Here is a 9,832-nt window from a genome sequence, read left to right on the forward strand (position 1 = left end):
TGTTTTCAAGGTTCATCTATATTGCAGCATGCATCAATACTTCATTCCTCTCGTGGGCAAATCATATTCAATTGTATAGGCATACCACAGGTTATTGATCTGCTCATAAGTCAATGGACATTTTCCCACCACATTTTGGCCATTGCGAATAATGCTGCTATGAACATTTGTGCGCGGGCTTTTGTGTGAATATGTGTTTTCATTTCTCTTGGGTTTATACTTAGGAGTGGAATTACTGAATCATTTCAAACCTCTATATTTACATTTTTGAGGAATAGTCAAACTGTTGTGCAAGGCAGTTGTACCATTTTGCATTCCCATAAGCAATGTATGATGGTTCCAATTTCTCCACATCCTTGCCAACACTGGTTGTTTTCCATTTTTTTGATGAAGGTCATCCTAGGGGTATGAAGTAGGTTTTGACTTGCATTTCCCTAATGCAATGAGCATTATAATGGAATAATATTGAGCATCTTTTCATGTGCTTATTGGCCATTTGAGTGAGTAGCTTCTTTGGAGAAATGTCTGTTCATGTCCTTTTCCCATTTTTGTTTTGTTTCATTTTACTTCATTTTATTTTATTTATTCATTGATTTATTTTAAGGAGGCTTCATGCCCAGTGTGGTGTCCAATTCAGTGCTTGAATTCACAATTCTGAAATCAAGACCTGAGCTGAGATCAAATTGGATACTTAACTGACTAGGCCACCCAGGCACCTCTCCTTTTCCCATTTTTAAATTGGCTTTGCTGTTGTTTTTAAGAGTTCTTTGTATATTCTGAGATGTCTTTCTCTAGTTTTGGTTTCAGGGTAATATTTGTCTCATGGAATGGCTTGGGAAGTGTTCCCTCTTCTATATTTTTATATATATGAAATATTAGTATTAATTTTTTAAGTTTATTTATTTTTAGAGAGAGAGAGAGAAGGAGGGAAGCAGAGAGAAAGGGAGAATCCCAAGCAGGCTCTACACTGTCAGCACGGAGTCCTACAGGACCTCAAACTGAGAAAACTACGAGATCATGACCTGAGCTGAAATCAAGGGTCAGATGCTTAACTGACTGAGCCAGCAGGCACCCATCTTCTTTTAATGTTTAGTAGGATTCGCCAGTGAAGCCATCTGGACTTTGCTTTGTGGGAAGTTTTCCAACTATTAATTTAATCTGTTTGTTTGTTATAGACTTATTGGATATTCTACTTTTGGAGTCAGCCTTAATAATTTGTGTCTTCCTAGGCATTTGTCCATTTCATCTAGAATGTCTAATTTGTTGGCATACAATTATTCACAGAATTTTCTTAAAACTGTTTTTAGTTCTCAAGGTCAATAGCCGTGTTCCTTTTTCATTCCCAGTTGTAGAAATTCTAGTCTGCTTTCTTTTCCTTGGTCAGTCTAGCTAGAAGTTTGTCAATTTTGTTGATCTTTTCAAAGAAGAAAATTTTGGTTTTATTGATTTCTTGATTGCTTTCCTCTCTTCTTTCAATTATTTCTGCTCCATTCTTCATTCTTTTCTTTCTTCCACTTGCTTTGGGTTTACATTGTTCTTCATTTTTCCGTGTACTAAGGTGAAAGATTTGCTTCCCTCCTTCTAAGCACTTCCTTTGCTGCCTCACATCATTTTGATGCATTTCCATTTTCTTTCCTCTCAAAGAATTTCCTAATTTCTTTTGTTATTTCTTCTTTGACCCATTAATTATTTAGGGATGTGTTGCTTATTTTCCACAGATTTGTGAATTTCTCAAATTTCCATCCGTTATTCATTTCTAATTGCCTTCTATTTTGGTCAGAGGACACACTCCACATGATTTCAATCCTCTAAATTACACTTGGATTTATTTTATGGCCTAATACATGGTCTGCCCTGGAGAATGTTTGATGGGCACTTGTATGGAATGTGAATGCTGTGGTCGTTGGGTGGGGCACTCAGCAGGCAAATGGCTATTAGGTCTGGTTGCTCTAGAGTTTTCCATTTTCTTGTTGATCTTCTGTCAGGTGTTTGATCTATTAGTGAAAGTGGGGTAGTAACATCCCCAATTATTATTGAGTTGTCATTTCTTCCTTTATTTCCATCTTTGTTTCATAGGGCTTTTTTTGTTAGGCTTATAAGCATGTTTATATTTGTTATAAAACAAATGTTTCTTTATTTTTGAGAGAGAGAGAGATACACACACACACAGAATGCAAGCAGGGGAGGGGCAGAGAGAGAGGGAAACACAGAATCCAAAGCAGGCTCCAGGCTCTGAGCTGTTAGCACAGACCCCGACGTGGGGCTCGAACCCATGAACTGTGAGATCATGACCTGAGATGGTCAGATGCTTAACTGATTGAGCTACCCAAGTGCCCCTATATGTTACATCTTCTTGATGCACAAGTCTTTTGATATAACATATCCTTTTTGTCGCTAGTAACAACCTTTGTCTCTAGTGATAATTTTTGTCTTTAATTCTATTTTTCTGATATTACCATTACTGTTATTAGCTGTTCACACTGTCCTTGCCGTACAAATTACTTCTACATATGTGATAACCCCACACACTGCATTATTATTTTAGCATATGTAGCCAGATATCTTTTAGAGATATTTAAAAACTAAGAAAAATGCCATTTTAAAAAATTTATCCACAACTTATTATTTCTGGTGATGTTTATTATTATTATGTGAAGATATATATTTCCACTTAGTATCATTTTTCTTTTTCAGGTCTTTATAACTGAAAAATTCTTTACTTTGTTTCTCTTTAGTAATTGTCTTTTTGTGGGATAGAAATCTAGATTGGCAGGGTTATTCTTCCCCATAATTTGAAAATGTCACTCCATTGTCTAGCCAGTTAGATTTTTCTGACAAAAATTCTGCTGTCATCCTTATCTTTGTTCCTCTTTGTGTAATGTTCTTTTCTCCCTTGTCAGACTTTAAGATTTTAAAAAGATATTTATTTATTTATTTTGAGAGACAGAGAGACAGAGAGACAGAGAGAGAGAGAGACAGATAGAGAAGTACAGAGAATCCTAAGCAGGCTCTGTGCTGTCAGCACGGAACCTAACATGGAGCTTGATCTCAGAAACCATTTGATCATGATCTGAGCCAAAATCAAGAGTTAGATGCTTAACTGACTGAGCCACCAAGCACCCCTAAGATATTTTTTGTATCATTGTTTTTGAGCAATCTCAATATCATGTACATTGGCTTAGTTATTTTTCATGTTTCTTATACTTGAAATTCATTGAGCTTCTATGGCTTTAAGGATGGATACATCAAATTTGGAAATCTTTAGCCACTATGTGCCCTCTCTTTGGAAGACCTCAAGGGTGCCTATGTTGGCGGCTTGTAATTGTCTCACTGTGTGCTGATATTTCAGCCATTTTTATTATTATTAATATTCTTGTTTCTCTATGTGTTTTATTTTGGAAATTTCCTATTCACTAATATTTTCTTCATTAATGCCTAATTTGCCATTAACCCATCAGTATATCATTTATCTCAGATATTATAGTTCCATTGGGACTTTAAAAATCTCTCCTGTGTCTCTATTCAAATTTTGAATATATGGCGTACAATTGTAACAACTTTTAATACCTTGGTCTGCTGATTCCTACATGAGCGAGTGTTTAGTTGCTATTGGTTGAATTTTCTCCTCATTATGAGTTGTATTTCCTGATATCTTTACATACCTGGGCATCTTGCTTAGAACATAGACACTGTGAATTTTACCTTGTGGAGGACTGGATATTCTTGTATTGTCGTAACTATTGTTCAACTTTATCCCGGGAAGAAATTAAGCTACTGAAAACTGAAATTATTAAAGACATTTCATTCTTTTAGTTCTTGTTCTTAAGATTTTTTTCTTAGATAGGACTAGGGCCGTCTTTAATTGGGAGCTCATTTTTTTCCTACTATTGAGGGAAGATCCTTCTGAATGCTTTGCTTGCCTAATGCTCCATGAGTCTTGAGGTTTCCAATCCGGCTGGGAGTGGGGAGGTGGGAAGCGAGAACTGTTCTTTTCCGAGTGAGGTCTGGCTAGTGTTCCTCCCTGTCAGTGTTTAAGGGTTCTTACCCCGGCCTCTGGTGATCTCTTCCGTCCATTCACTCACCAGGGCTTGTGAGTTCTCCCTCCCTCTCCTCCTCTCTTTCCCTCCTGCACTCTGTCAAGTGAACTCTTTGCCTCGCAGCTCTGTCTCCTCAAGCAAGGGAGTCTTCTGACACCTGGGTCCCTCCCCCTTGTGCTGCAGTTTTAGGGTTCATCTGACTTGTTTCCTGTCTCCTGGTGATCACTGTCCTTTGTTAAGTGTTATCTGGCATCTTGAAAACTATTATTTCTTAAATTTTATTATTATTGTTATTGGGTTTTTTTCTTTAATTTTTTACCAGGAGGATAAATATCGTATCTGTTACTCCATGTTGACCAGAAGTGGAACCCCCAGCATTGCTCTTTATATATTTTTATATTATAATCTCACTTAAGATTTTGTTTGAATGGTTTGTTCTGGAAAACAAAGTTTTAACACCTCTTATTTAAATCAGTGATTGCAGGAAGGGAATGGGCTGAGAGAAGAGACCTTAATTTTATTATACAAATATTGTGCCAGGAAATTCAGGTGTACCTTACCTGCATGTCAAATTCCAATTCATCCTCAACTCTTTCTCATTTAGAAATGCTTTATACACAGAGCCTTCCGGAAAATGCCTGCACTGCCCTCAATTTCCTCATTCCATCTTTGTGTCATCATTGCATCCTACTTTACTACTTACATATGTTTGTTATTGCCTGCAATATAATTCTTTGAAACCTTAGCTCTCTCTACTAGACTGCAAGCTCCATGAAGCTAAGAGGATGTGTTAAGTACATCTTTGGACTACAGACTTGTAATGCCTGGTTCATATTCATTGTAGTAAACTGATTGTCTACATCTTTTTTGGTTTCTAAATCAAGTTTATTACATAAGGAAACTGGTTTTCTCCTCTTTTAGTAGGGAGGAGGAGGAAACAAAAAAGATAAGATAGTCTTGCCTAAGGTGAATGGGCAGGAAATTGGAGAGACTGAATTGGAAACCTGGTCATGATTCTAATTTCATATCTTTCTGCTTCATCATTTGCTTCTCTTGAGTTGTACTGCGTAGTAGAACTCCCAGCACCCATGACGATGTTCGGTATTTGAGCTCTGCAATACTGTGGCCTCTCACCACATGTAGCTAATGAGGGTTTGACCTGTGTGCCTAAGGAATCAATATATAATTTTAGAATTGGAATTTAGATAGCCACCTGTGGCCATTGGCTACCCTACTGAACATTACAGCTCTAGGGCATTACAGACAGACTCCTTTCTGTTTCAGCCTGAACTGAAACATGCTCAGTAGACAGGAAGTTTTGACCCTGGGCTTTTCAGTTGTTTGGAGGACAAAGGAGGAATTCCACAAAAGGTTCCAATTGATAGTGTTGCCAGAAGAAAAAGCAATGAAAAAGCAACACTGAGCCTGAGAGAAAAAGTGGGTAAAAAGAACCACAATGAAAATGGTCCAATGAAAAGTATCTGCACAAAACAAAAAGCTTTCTTTGAAGACCTTGAAGTTCTCTATTGCTAAGTGACTTCTATAGTGAATATATATGTATTTTTATTCATATTTTATTATAATATGTTCATATTGTGCATATAATATTTATTTACATAATATAAATTCAAGTAACATAACATTATAATGTTGGGTCTGCTATAAAAAAATACCATACACTGGCTGTGTGGGCATGAATAAAAAACCCGTATTTATTACAGTTCTGGAGGTTGGAATATCAAGATCAAATCTCCTGCAGACTTGTTTTCTGTTGAGAACCTGTTTCCTGATTCACAGGCGGCCATCTTCCTCTGCATCCTCACATGGCGGAAGGAGAGTGCTCGCTCTGAGGGTCCCTCCTGTAAGGGCACTGATCCCACCACGAGAGCTCTACCCACATGACCTAATCACTTTCCAGAGTCCCCATCTCCAAATACCATCACATAGGAGGTTAGGATTTCAAGATATGAATTTTAGGATAACACAAACATTCAGTCTATATATCAAAACTCTTTAAATGTAACTATCTTATCCCACCAGCAGGGAAAAAATTCTCCCTCCAATTCAGGGACCATCTGTGTTAAATATAAGTTATGGCCTCAGTGGGGGTGGCCGAGTCATTCTCTCTCCTTCTGTGGTAAAGCTTGCCTAGCTCCTTCTTCTGGAAGGGCAGTGTGTTAGTTTGCTAGGACCACCACAAAAAAAAAAAAAGCCACAGGCTGTGTGGGCTTAAGCTGCAGACAGTTACTGTCGCGTAGTCCCAGAGTCTGGTATCAAGGTGCTGGTAGGGTTGGTTCCTTCTGAGGAAGAAGGTGTTCCATGCCTCACACTTGGTTTCTTGTGGTGTTCTGACAACCTTGGCATTCCTTAGCTGCCCGCCTTCCTTAGCACAAGGTAGTCTCCATGTGCTGGTTGCTCTACCTCCATGTTTCCCCATTTTTTTAAGGATGCAAGTCATATTGGATTAAGTCCCAACCTGAGGACCTTCTATCAGCTTGGCTACATCTGCAGATACCACATTTTCAAATGAGATACTGGGGCTTAGGTTTCCAACATCTTTTTTTTTAATCTTTTTAATGTTTATTTATTTTTGAGAGACAGACAGAGCACAACTGGGGGAGATGGAGAGAGAGAGGGAGGGATACAGAGAATCAGAAGCAGGCTCCAGGCTCCGAGCTGTCAGCACAAAGGCTGAGTTGGGGTTTGAACTCACAAACTGTAAGATCATGACCTGGGCCAAAGTCAGATGCTTAACTGACTGAGCTACCCAGGTACCCCTCCAACATCTTTAAGGGGGACACAATTCACCCCATTCCAGACAACCATGGCTGAATATGGAGAGCAGGTGGGAATAAGCATTGCTCTCCTCTATTGACCCTGCCCATTTTTTGCTCCAGAAGGTTTGGTGAAAGGCAAGGATAGGAGGGGATAGCCATCGTTTGGGGTGTCTGTGCAGCCCACATCTTTTTCCCCTACGGAGGGGATAGGGTCTCTGTATATCACATGCACCTCACATGCACCTGTCTTTTGGACCAAAGTAGATTCCTGAGAGGAACTGACAGAACAAGTGTGTGTTTGGGCATCAGAAATAGGATGAAGAGTCTAGTCAGTCTCTGAATGGAGATCTGTGAATTAATGACCTCAGGGATGGTCTTATTTGGCCAAAGGGGGTGCTAAAGGGAGCAAGGGGAGAGAAAAGCCACCCGTATTCCATTTCCTGCTGGCCATCTCCTACTTCCAGCTCTCCCTGAAGCCTGCCTAGGTGTCTTTCTTTGGCTTTGCCAATATAACCAATAGTCTATCAAATGTTCCATTTTTCTTAGCAAAAGTCATAGATGGGGAGTTTATCTTTTGCAACTGGAAGTGCTGATGTCAGTGGGTGAGGTGTCCCAAGCAGTGGGCACCTACTCAAGGGGGCGGGAGCCCATTTCACTGGGGAAAATTGCTCTTTTTCCCTCCAACACCCTAAGCAAGTGGTGGGCGCCTGTCTAGAGCACAGGTATTGCTCTATGGTTTCCACATCAGTTCCAGTGAGTAAGATGAAGCTTTGTTTACTGTCACGTCCCCACCCCAGCCGTGCTCAAATAAGCAGTGAAAACTCCTGGACCTTCGTCATCAGTTGAGGCAAATTATAAACTTCTAAGCATGTGGCTTCTCAGACATGCCACAGTTCCCTCATATAATGAGCCTGCAGTTTGTGGCAAAGAATGACTTAAGAACAAGTGAACTCACTGTCTAAAAGGGGAACTTCTATCACTATCAATTGCTCGCTGACTGACAGGGCTGTTATTTTTTTTCAGTAAGAGAAATAGCTAAAGTACAGAGAGCAAACCTAGAAATAAACACAGCTTGCCTGATGGCGAGGTTCTGTGTCGCCAAAGTCAAAGAGCAAGCTCTCGGGTAAGAAACCTCGTTCACTCCTTCTTCTTTCACAGCGAGTTTTATCATCCAAGTCAACAGGAAGGACAGCCACTGCGCCATAGCATGGCGGCTGGGATGGGCGGGGCTGAGGGGCAGCCATGATACAACACTGTCCTTGCGACAGAGGGGCTCAGAGTTGCATGAAAGGTGCTGATAACAAAGCATTAGGATTCCACATAAGGAGCCCTCCTGCGGAGGTAACAAATAGCGCTTCGTGAACACAGACAAAGGACCAATTGATTCTATAGGCAGGCATCACAGAGGAGATGACATTGGGGTCAATATTATAAGATGCATGAGAGCGGCCACACAGAGTCAGAGAGCAAACCATGGCCTTCAGAGACAACATGGAATGGGGAGATGTATGGTGAGTTGCGTCAGTAACCAGTGACCTAGCCTGGTTAGAATGAGGGCATGGGGGTGGGTGCTGGAGCAGGGGGCTGAGTCACAGAGCCTACCTGCTGGCAGTGATGAAGAGAGAAAATGCCACGTCAGGTGTTTAAATAACAGCTGGTATAACCAGGCCTATGATTTAGAAAATAATTCTGGCAGCACTGTTGACGATGTATTTGGAAGACATGGAAGGAAAAGAGATCCAGGAGCAGGCTGTTGTAGTAACCCAGGTGAGGTATGGGGACATGATGTTGAGTATATGATGATATACTTTGTCATGGTTTTCTAAAGGTAGGCAGAAGCTCATCAAGTTTCCAATCTTAAATGTTTGCCCTCCTGTGAATTTCAGATTGTTACCGGCTATATTCATAGAGGCAGCAGCTCAAGGCACATTGCAGATGGCAATCTGTTTCACAGTTTTTATGGTGGGTAACAATATTCTTGACACTTTTCTCATTAGATGTGAGCTTCGCTGTAAGATTAAACATGCTAGGCATCTGTGGCCTAAAATTACAAATGTGGAAAGCAAAAAATATACAAGAGACCATCAACATGAAACAGCCCCTTCATATGCTGTCTTCAAGAAAGACATGAGTTGACATCAACAACATTTTTGGCAATGGCTTTGCCTTCCCACTAAGGCAAGTCCCAGACTGCTAATTACCCCTGGGATTCCAACAGAAGTGAGTGGTTTCCATTAGGAAATCTCCAGGCTGAGGGCTGGCCCAGCAGAGGAGGGAATGGAGGTTTAACTACAGCAATTAGGGAATTTCCAAAGGGAGGCAGAGAGGGGTAGAATTTCACATGGCAGTCCAGACATAATGGAGACATGAGTAAGGTCAAGTGGACACGTCCAGTGGCAGCAAGCAGCAAAGATGCTTTTCTTCCTGTTGGAGACCAGGCTCATCAGTGTGGACACGTGTCACCCTGCACCGAGGATTCGTGGGTCCTGACTCTCTCCTCACGTATGAACCGTGCAAGATGGAGAACTAACTGTTCGTTTTCCTCAACTGCTCTGCTCCATGGCCAGGGGAGGACAGACCAATCAGGAATGTCTGCCATGGGGACAGAATGCAGGAGCGGCAGGACCCCTGTCCCTCTGCCACATCACCCCATGTGCACAAACAGTAACAAACATCTACCAGATCCAAGGGGATCCAGACCTGAGTAGTGAGGATCAGTAAGAAGAAATCTCAGCTGAAGAGACTCTGCTGAAGTCCCGGAACGAGGATGAGGCTTTTTATCACGTTAGGTGGGTCTGCAGGCTGCAGAGAAGGCGTAACATGGGGTGCTGGGTGTAGGATGCTGAGGGGCTGAAGGGAGTCTAGGAAGCATCTGGATGGCGGAAGGAGGAGGGACATGGCCATGCAGGGGGATCAGGTTCCGGACTGATGGAATTCAGCTGGAGATAGTATGCCTGCAAGATCAGACTTGCAGCAAGGATATTCACCACCCTGTGCACAAACACTGCCCTATTTCTG

This window comes from Suricata suricatta, chromosome 2, assembly GCF_006229205.1.
Source record: "Suricata suricatta isolate VVHF042 chromosome 2, meerkat_22Aug2017_6uvM2_HiC, whole genome shotgun sequence".
Lineage (NCBI taxonomy): Eukaryota > Metazoa > Chordata > Mammalia > Carnivora > Herpestidae > Suricata > Suricata suricatta.